Source organism: Salarias fasciatus, chromosome 14 (genome assembly GCF_902148845.1).
Source record: "Salarias fasciatus chromosome 14, fSalaFa1.1, whole genome shotgun sequence".
NCBI classification, from domain to species: domain Eukaryota; kingdom Metazoa; phylum Chordata; class Actinopteri; order Blenniiformes; family Blenniidae; genus Salarias; species Salarias fasciatus.
Genome location: NC_043758.1, coordinates 39,425,643 through 39,435,642, shown reverse-complemented (window position 1 = coordinate 39,435,642; position 10,000 = coordinate 39,425,643). Strand labels below are relative to the sequence as shown.

General features: G+C 51.1%; 1 protein-coding gene and 1 long non-coding RNA gene across 3 annotated transcripts in view; both read left to right on the top strand.

The window, feature by feature from the left end:
- Window positions 1–10,000, top strand: part of bcas3 (BCAS3 microtubule associated cell migration factor) — a 282,337-nt gene that overhangs the window by 225,153 nt on the left and 47,184 nt on the right. The gene's annotated exons all lie outside the window — the stretch shown is intronic.
- Window positions 3,541–10,000, top strand: part of LOC115400286 (uncharacterized) — a 12,172-nt gene continuing 5,712 nt past the window's right edge. The window contains exon 1 of the long non-coding RNA XR_003932789.1: window positions 3,541–3,551. This is a non-coding gene — a long non-coding RNA (uncharacterized LOC115400286). The remainder of the gene's footprint in view (window positions 3,552–10,000) is intronic.

The window sequence follows — 10,000 nt, the reverse complement described above, 5'->3', positions numbered from 1 at the left end:
GGCATAATCAATGCCGCTTGACAATCAGAGGCAATTAGCCGGAGATATTAGGAATGACGAGTGGAGGATGTTTGTCCCAGGAGGTCGTTCATGAGGGGACCCAGAAGCTTCTGGATCAAGGATGGGCCACTTTGGTCTCTGTCCTCCCCACTGCCAGACGGCCCACCTGCCCCCCGACACACCTGGATTTTTGGGAATGGTGGCGATGAAGTCCTGGTCCGGCTCCGGGTCCCTGAACCACCTCAGCTGGTTCCCTTTGGGCACCTTTACTCAACCTGTCACGTGGAAGCTCTTTGCTTCTTGTCGACATGACAGAAATCCTAAAGCAGAGGTCGTTAGCATGCTAGGCTAGGAGTTGGCTCCAGCAGCATCAGCCCTCCTCTGTCAGTGAAGAGTCTCGTCGCTGCTCTGCCTCCTTCGACCCGACACTGTGCTTAAAGCCAATTACATGAACAAAGCCCAAGTGTGTGCAGTGGAATGCAGCTTCAAATGACTCCGTTTAGTTCAAGCTGTGGATATTTACTCAATAACTGCAACCTACTTCCAAGTGATTGTGACAATGGCTTTGAAGCCCTGGCACTGCCAGAAGTCCCCCAGCTGCCTGGTCATAACCGGGCTGTTTGTCAGGTTCTGTTCTGTCCCACAGCTGAGGCATGTCTGAAAAGTGAGTTTACAGCCTTCCTAATGCGAACACTCTCCGAGCTTTAAACACTTTCAGGGTGGACTCCTTCCTCTGCAGGTTTCAGCGTTTGTTGACAGACCCAGACGCACAACTGTGTAACATGTAAATGAAAACATGCTGTAGCAAAATTAGAATAAAGCATGTTATTATTATTCATAATGAACCATAGCAGCACTGGGTTAAAGATACGAGCTACTGAGGGCAGGTTTGCTGCCAGGAAGGTTCTGAAGGGAGCATTCAGTGCCAGCCTCTTTGACTGCATGTGTCTGTCGGCTGGAGGAGCCAGCATGCACGTCTGACGATCGCGGCGTCCTGAAGCGTCCCGGGTTTTACGGCAGTCCGGGACCTCCCTGGTTTACACAACTGTCGCTGTGTTTTGGTGAGAGCGGGAGGAGGAGGTTTGACGACGTGTGAGGATCAGGTCAGCAGGAGGCTTTCTGCAGGATGTGGCTTTTATTGGGAACGAGTGGCGTCGATTCTACACAAAGGCAGCGCCGCACACTCCCCGCATGCGTGTATGCTCGGTAGAGTCCTCTGTGGTTATTGGACAAGTGTGTGTGTGTGTGTGTGTGTGTGTGTGAACTAGAGAGCCCCTGAGTGCTCTTTGTGCTAATAAAACAGCAGCTCTATGGGACACTGGACACCGTGGATCAAACTCCATCACATTATTGAAACATTACACCTCCCTCAGCCAGAGCGCCGCACCCACATGATGCGTGCTCATGTCAGACACGTGTGTGTGTGTGTGTGTGTGTGTGTGTGTGTGTGTGTGTCCTCATTTGCACACGTCGGTGTTTGAAGGGTGTGTGTGTGTTTGCCCGCGGTGTTGTCGGTAGCTTGACAGTTCCTTTCACAATACAGTGTGTGTGTGTGTGTGTGTGTGCTGTCTAAGTGCAGGCGTCCTCATCGATCTGCATCCTGCAGGGAGGATGCTGTCCTGCTCCACACACACACACCCTGAGCGCGGGGTCGGGCTGGTCGCCTGTCCCCGTCGCGGTGATGCAGACACACTCCTGTTCGTCCAGCGGGGACTTCACTGTGCAAAACAGGTGAAGATAATAAAGAACAAAACTTTTTCAGAACGTTCCGGCGTTACTGCAGGAGAACTCCGCCGCCACGGCGTGTAATTACCGCCGCCACCTCCATTCGTCCGCGGCGCTGAGGCAGAGCCAAGAGCAGAGATTATCACTCCTCGCCCGAGGACGAGGACGGCGAGCTGTTGTTGTCAATCAGCTGCCGTCCAGATTTGTGTCTCAATCCCGCCGGCTCAGATGAGTTAGAGCCAATCCCGCTCACAAATTACTCTCATCCGGTGACAGGCACTCACCATACGATGGGATTAGACGACGCGTTAATGAATCTCAGAGTAATTTGGGAGAGGAGAACATTTAAATCAGCCCGTCAGACATCAGGTCCATGTTTGTGAATGAAACTGTTTCTGCAGATGCTGTTTCTCTCTGGATCCAGCTGTTAACCTTTAAAGGTCTTTTAAGACTCACTTACTGAGGAAACTTCATGTGTTCATATGTTTTGTTGTGAGGCTCGAGTCAGAAGGTGAGCTTCACTGAATTATCAGGAGCAACAACCGAATGGAAGATGGTCTGGCGTGCTAATGGGACGGCCAAGTACTGGTGAGGTTACGGTGAAGTTACAGCAAGGCTACTGTCAGGTTCCTGTAAAGTTTCTGACAGGTTACAGTAAAGTTACTCTCAGGTTAGTGGACGTGTCAGCTGTTCTCAGCTGTTCTCAGCTGTTCCCCAGGCTGATCCCACAGATCAGCTCTAACTGAAGTGCTGAATGTGTTGGAGCAGAAATGACTGCCGCTCTTCCACTGGAACGAAAACACTGGATTTGTACTTTTCTGCAAACGGTGAAAAGCTGAATACCCTGCGTGGGAGTGGCTCCTGCATGAATAACTTCACCATGGTTAACGGCTCAGCCACGTCAGAGTTACCTCTAAACTGGTTCATGTTTGAAGAGAAAGTGTATTTCCGGTTTTAACGTCTGTTTCTTTCGATGAAGTTTGCAGAACTGTGCAGTCAGTCATTCTTCAGTCCGCCTGTGTTGGAGTCTCCAGCTTTTCCTTTGGATCCTTCCAGTTCCTCCTGAAGGGGGACTGATTGATGGACTCCTGTCTTCCTGTGAGGCAGTGTCTGTAATCCTGAGCTTTCTCCTGGTTCCTGGCGTAAAGGAAGCAGCGATGTAGTGGCAGACTGGGACGGATCAGGCTGTGGAGGACGACCGGAGTGTTTGTGCGTCCACATTTGGGGACATTTTGGATTCCCGGTGGCGCCAGAGGAGGTTAGGCGGGTTAAGATTCTTAGCCTGCCAGCTAAAGCCCTTTGGAGCGGGTCCTTATTAATCTCTCCCACACCCCAGTAAGACATTAGCACCGGGTTTAGGCCGATTTACCTCGCCTGATAACGCCTGCCAGATCTGTCAAAGCTCGCATAAACAGAGCGTCCAGAGAAAAGCATGTTTTCACCCACTCCTCCTTCAAATCATTTCATTTCCACAACTCTCTTTTTACACTTCATTTCCTTTGAGCGGTCGTTCTCTGTATTTGTCAGATTTAAATTCTGTCTCTGGTTTGTCCTTCTCTGTTGTCCATAATCATGTCTTCAATCCGCCGTTTTGTTGTCCTTGTAGTGTTGAGAGGAGGGGAAGAGCTGTTAGAGCCTCGCTGCTCATCCAGAACAAAGAGGTCACTGTGAGTCTTTCCGTGTGGAGTTTGCATGTTCTCCCTGTGCCTGGGTTTTCGGAGGATTGCTCCAGGATATTTGAGGTTTCTAATGTTTCAGGAAACTCGTTCATCTTGCTTTTCATTCCACAAAAACGTTTACGTTTCAACAGAAACACTGAAAACCATGTAGTCTTCATGTTGGTCCAGTCCGCGAGAACACAGAGAACAATACACGACCACGTCCAGGAGAATCGGGACTGGAACCAGGACCAGGACCAGGACCAGGACCAGGACCAGTGGTTCCGTCATTGGAGCCTGAAGGTTTTCCAGCAGTTGTGTTTTCAGTGTTGTGGTTTTCATGGACTCTCAGACTGTTCCACTTGAAATCCCTGCTGTGTGAAGAGCGCCTCGATGTCCTGGAGGTCCTGTCTGTCTCCATGTCTCTGTGTCCGCCTGGGCTGGTTAGATGATGGGTGGATGGAATACAGAGAAACACACTGCTCACACACTCGGATCAAAGATCAGTGTGTATAATTCACTGTGAAACGACACACACACGAAGGCATCAGCAGAGCTTCTGATTCTGGATCGAATTTTCCCCATCATTTACCTGCACACACACACACACACACACACACACACACACACACACACACACACACTGTGTTGCGGGGTGGATTTGGGGATTCTCTTTCACACCTCCGCCCCCCCCTCCCGCTCCTCACCCATCCTGTGACACCCTGTGTGTTGGAGGGGTGAGTTAAGACCCCCCGGCTATCCTGGATTATCCTCCATGTAAGAGTCTTAACCCAGCCAGCACCGCAGGACTACTGTCTGCACACACACACACACACACACACACACACACACACACACACACACACACACACACACACACACACACACACACGTCCATCATGTGCTGAGCTGGGAGTGTGCGGCGCTGCTCCTGCTGCTGCCGCTGTGAGGGTGAACTGGATGAACGCCGCGCCGCCTCTCGCCATCAGCTGTTCTCAGGGTGTGTGCTGAGAGGTCCTGGGTCTCTGAGCGAGCAGGAGTCCTGTGTGGACATCAGTACTCTGATTACTGAGATGAAGGCCATCAGTCATCCCGTCTGGGAAGCAGAGCAGGAGCCTTCCCGCAGCTTTTCAGTGTGAAACCTGTTGAACCTTCAGGTCTGTGTTGGGTCAGAGCCTCGCGGTGAACCCTGGGGGTCACAGTCACTGGTCCTGGTCTGGTTCTGCCTCTGAGGGTGACAGGGTGACAGGCTTCCAGTCAGACAGCCTCTCCTCAGACGTTTCCTGCGTTGTGACAGTTTGACACGATCACACCGCCTTCCAGGATTACAGGGACGGGTTTGGTTTGGTTTTCCATTAGAAATGTGCTGTTTTTAATTCTGGGAGGCTGAATGAAGTGTTCCTGCTGCAGCGGTCTCCATGGTGCAGGTCCTGTTTGAGAGGAATCACTGCTTCGCTCGTCTTTTTCTCAGAATGGAAACAGAAGCAGTCTGTTGTTTCATAATGCAGCTCTTCATCTCTCTATCAGTGGAACGCTGAAGGAAGGATCGGCCTGTCGTCAGTTTTTAGCTGGTTCAAGTCAGGCGGCTGATAATCTGCCAGCAGCTTCCTGCAGGAAGACCTGCTGCTCCCAGAGTCACCGGGGAAAGTGCTGATTGATTCAAGATCTGCGTGTGTGTGTGTGTGTGTGTGTGTGTGTTTGGGTGGACGAGGCAGAGATTGCAGGGGCGGGGCAGCTGCTGGAGTCAGACCGGAGCTCCGTGGAGGGAGGCCGGTCCTGTAAAGTGCCGCAGCCGTGAAATGCATTTTATTGTTGCTTAATCCTCACACTGTGGCAGAGCCCCATTTCACACTGCATTCTGGGGGCCTGTGTGTGTGTGTGTGTGTGTTGAGAAAAGGGAGAGTTTGCGCGGTCACACTCCCCGGGGTCCGTGGCTAATTGGACAAATTTGCACAGCAGGGGTGGAGGCACATGCACGGCAGGAGATCTGATTTATGGTCACTGAGGCTGGAGACACACACACACACACACACACACACACACACACACACACCAGTAAGGGTGGTATCCACAGTAAAAACTTGGAGTGTCCCTGGATTTTAACATCTTCATCTGAAATAATAAACGTCTCCTAAACAAGCTGTTTACTGCCAGAAACTTTTCATAGTTGAAAAAAACCAGCGTAATGAAGGAGTGATGATTCAGTCTGCTCAGGAAGCAACGACGATGAAACACGAGGAAGAGAGTTTCCACATGTATGATGCTGATCGTTTGTCGTGTTTGTTTTCAGCAGTGTGAACAGATAATCGTTTTCAGAGTGTTGAAGTGTTTTCGGTGAGCTGCTGTGGTGTGAATGGAGCCTGATTGAAGGACACATCGTGAAGTGACTGGCTGTGAGCTGTGTGTCGAGGTGAACCGTTGAAACCGTTGGTGTGTTTGACCATCAGCTGCTCTTTAACACTCTGCTTACTCAGCACCTTTGAATCCCGACAGCAGAACTCTTCATCATTAAGGCTGCTGCTGCCTGACGCTGCTGTTATTGCCGGGTTGATGTGCGGCCGAGGCGCTCACATGTGGCCAGCTGTGGATGCTGCCATCCGTCACGGCGCTCGGCGAACAAGTCTTTCTGTTTTTGGCGGCTCATTTTGCACATCCTACCCAGGATAAATAAAGCTGCTGCGCTGCGGGGAAAAGGTCGGCCGCTCTGAACCATGAATGAGCCGCTTCTTGCTCCTCCATGTGAGTCCCTGTTTGTTAGCTGGCTTTATTTGGAATCAATTTATTAGTGTGAACACCGAATAAGGAACAAAGTACTCTAAAATAGAGAGAAAATAGAGAGGATCTTTCCTCCTTTGACATGTGATGAGTGTTTGATCATCTCCTGAGCCCAGCTGTCCTGTTGTTATTCGAGGCGGAGAATCAGTTTGCTGACGACTGACGACTCTTCATCTCAGAACAAACCCAGCCTGATGAGAGCATGAACACTCTCTGCTGCTCTCTGCAATCCATCAGTTCCTCACTTCTCCCGTCTGTAATAACTATGAGCTTCGTTTTTATATGAAGACTGAGAGCGGCTTTCAAACCTGTGGTGCGAGGCCCAGTGCCGGGCCAGCCAGTGAAGCGTTGTTGTGTCACACTTCCTGTGTTGTGTGTCACCGTTAGAAGAGGGCAGAGTTACAACAAGAAATGTCAACTCTAAACTCGAAACTGAGTCCCTCCATTTTCAATCAGCTGGAGTTGCGAGGGAATCTCCCCTCCTTTGTTCAGGACGTAATTACTGTGGCCACCAGAGGTCGCTCACGGCGCTGCAGGCGGGCGCCATTAAAGGTGCTGTAGGCAGGATTTTGCTAGTCAATGCTAATTTTTCTGTGTTTTCTTTGGATTAAATGTTAGAGTATCCATTGATAATCCTTTAGGAGTGTAGCATAACTGCACTACCGCGAGGGCGCAGCGTTTCCATCTGTCTCTGTTCTGAGCTGAAAAGGAACCTCGACCGCTCCCGGTATGTTTGACCAATCAGAAGAGGCCCTGAGGCTCTATCCTGATTGGTCGAGGGGCGGCGCTTCAAAGCTCTGCTTCTCGTGAACGCGCATGAGGAAGTCCAGGCCCGCATATTGACCTGCTTCATCGGACATAACATCATCAAAACTCCACGGAGGACACCGTCTGTTTCTACTGGAATTCTTAAAAAAAGGCTTTGACCCCAGGCCGCCGTGAAAAGGTCACAGGTGAGTCAACCCGCCGGCGCAGGCGGCCGTGACACTGCTGCCCCGCTCAGCACCCCGAGGTGGGCACGACTCCGGGTTTCAAATCGCCATCTTGGATGGGTCAAATCGCCACTTGCGAAGGTAATCCTGCCTACGGCACCTTTAAGTCAGAGTTGGTAAGTGGACACTTTAAAACCTGGTCCTCATTTGCCGTGTTGGAGGGAAGCGGCAGCAGGTCGCAGCAGCTGCTGGGTGAGCGTCCATGCGGATAGGAAACAGGAAATGAAGAGCAGCTTCCTGTTTATTGGGATTCATTCATTCATTCATTTTCTGCCGCTTCTCCCTTCCGGGGTCGCGGGTGGCTGGAGTCAATCCCAGCTGCTGTGGGTGAAGGCGGGGAAGACACTGGACAGGTCGCCAGGCTGTGGCAGGGCTGACATATACAGACAGACAACCATTCACTCACACATTCACACCTAGGGGCAATGTAGGGTGACCAGTTAACCTGACATGCGTGTTTTTGGACCGTGGGAGGAAGCCGGAGTACCCGGAGAGAACCCACGCACACACAGGGAGAACATGCAAACTCCACACAGACCTTCTTGCTGTGAGGCATGAGCGCTAACCACTGCACCACCGTGCGGCACATATTTTGGGATCATTTTCTGAAATGTGGCCTCAGAGTGGATTCCCAGACAAACAAGAGAGACGTTAACAGAAGTCTGCTAGCGGAGTGTAGGTGGATGGAGAGCGATCAGCGCTTCCTCCTCCTCAATAAAACCGTCCTGCTGACCTGAACCCGCCGTAACGAGCACTTATGACAAATTGTGTAATGTCCTCACCCCATCATTTCCACCCAAACCCACACACACACATGCTGCAGGCTCGGCCTGTCACCTCGTGGCGGAGTGTGTTCCTGTGTGTCGGCTGGTGCGAGCCGTCCTGTCGACTGGCTTTTCTCCGCTCTCTCATTACGCTGCTTTGATGCCTCCGCTGACACTTCGCTCAGAGTTTCCAGCGCCGCAGCCGTGGTGTTCCAGGACAGAGCTCCTCGCACGGCCGCATGCGTGGTTCACCAGCGGCGGATCTGTGTGTGTGTGTGTGTGTGTGTGTGTGTGTGTGTTGTGCAGTCCTCTGTTGTGTTGTGTTATGCTGGTAGGACACAGAGAGTCGACCAAACAATGAGATTGCTGGCCACGCCAGCATCTGGGGCCCAGCCTGCACAGTCATGGTGTCAGGGCGGTATACACACACACACACACACACACACACACACACACATACACACACATACACACACACACACACAAACAGAACATCAGTGTCACATTTAGCTTGGCCCTCTCCCAGTCCTTCTCTGTCATTTACTGTATTAGCTGTGGTCTCGGTGCTGAAATGCTCCATTATGTGGGCTGAGTGTGTGTGTGTATGTGAACACGCACACACGCATGTGTGCGTGTGTGTGTTTGCATGTACGAGTGCTGTACTGATTACACTCTATATGTGTGTTAGCATGTGTATCTGTGGGACTGAGTCAGCGAATGGAGTGTGTGTGTGAGAGATGCTGTTGTTGTTTGTCTCTCCACACACCACCGCAGCACTGCTGGAACGGCACCAGCCACACACCCCTTTGATGTGTGTGTGTGTGTGTGTGTGTGTGTGTGTGTGTGTGTGTGTGTGTGTGTGTGTGTCTAGATGTTGCGGCCACAGTGGATGACAAGACGTCCTGCTCTTTCTCAGCAGGATCCTTCCTGCAGCTGCCTGCACATCTACACACTCACACACACACTCACACACACTCTCTCACACACACGGTCCATCTGCTGGTGGTTACCTCGCCCTGCTGGCCTGTTTCATCCTCCTGTGTCTCCGTCGACCGTCTCGTTCTCTGCTCGCTGCTCGGAAGTGACGCGTCTTGACGGCTTCTTCGCCTCGCCTCGTTCGACATGTTTCACTTTAGTGGTTCGAGAAACATCTTAAACTTTGCCGTGTTCAGTAAACCAAGCGACGCTCCCCGGGAACCTTTTGTCTGAACTAATATCCAGCGTGTTTCTTGGCGGGATGGGCGCCGCGGCCCCGGGAGCGGCGGGTTCCTCTCCGGGAGGGGAAGCCCGGCGCTCAGACCACCAGAGGACACAGCCCGATATGAAAGCCAGACCGGTGACTAATGAGAGCGTTGGAGCTGCAGACTAAATGAAGTCTGTCTGCGCCGGCCGCACTCGGAGGCCGGGCGACCCCGCAGCACCTACAGCGTTCAGGAGGGAGGAAAACACAAGCACATGTGCTTTTCTCTCACTCAGACTCTCTGTGGCCGACGGCGAGCCCATCCTGGCTCCGGTGTCCGCCGGGCTGGAGAATCACCACCGTCACACTCTTCAAACACTTCCTGCACAGCATTCAGAGTTCAGTATTGTGTTAGATTTTCCTTCCTGCATTCCCTCACAGAGGACCTGCTGGATGTCTCCTGGTGGAATTATCTTTAACTGCTTTCCTTTCTTCATTTTACGCCATGATTCTGTCGTCACATTCACAGCAGGGTAGTACAAACATGTAGTAACAATAATACTTAATAACATTCAACATTTATAAAATTCTTCATGTATGCATTTTGGCAGTGCATTATCAAATAAAATTTTCAAATAGGAAAAAATGAATTTTGTGTGAAAACAGAAGAATCAGGAAATAGAATATGATTATAATAACTGATTAAAGAGGAGAAATAGATGAGAATAACCCTTTACAACAGAAAGACAGAATAGATCAGTAACATGCTGGACTTTAAATCCTCCGTTTAGCCGGAATTGATGCATGTTAAACTTCCGTGTTTAACTATTTGTTGTCTGTGATGAATGAGCAGCGTTCGGAGGATTTGTGAAGATGTCTGCCACATGTGCGTCAGTCAGCAGCAGG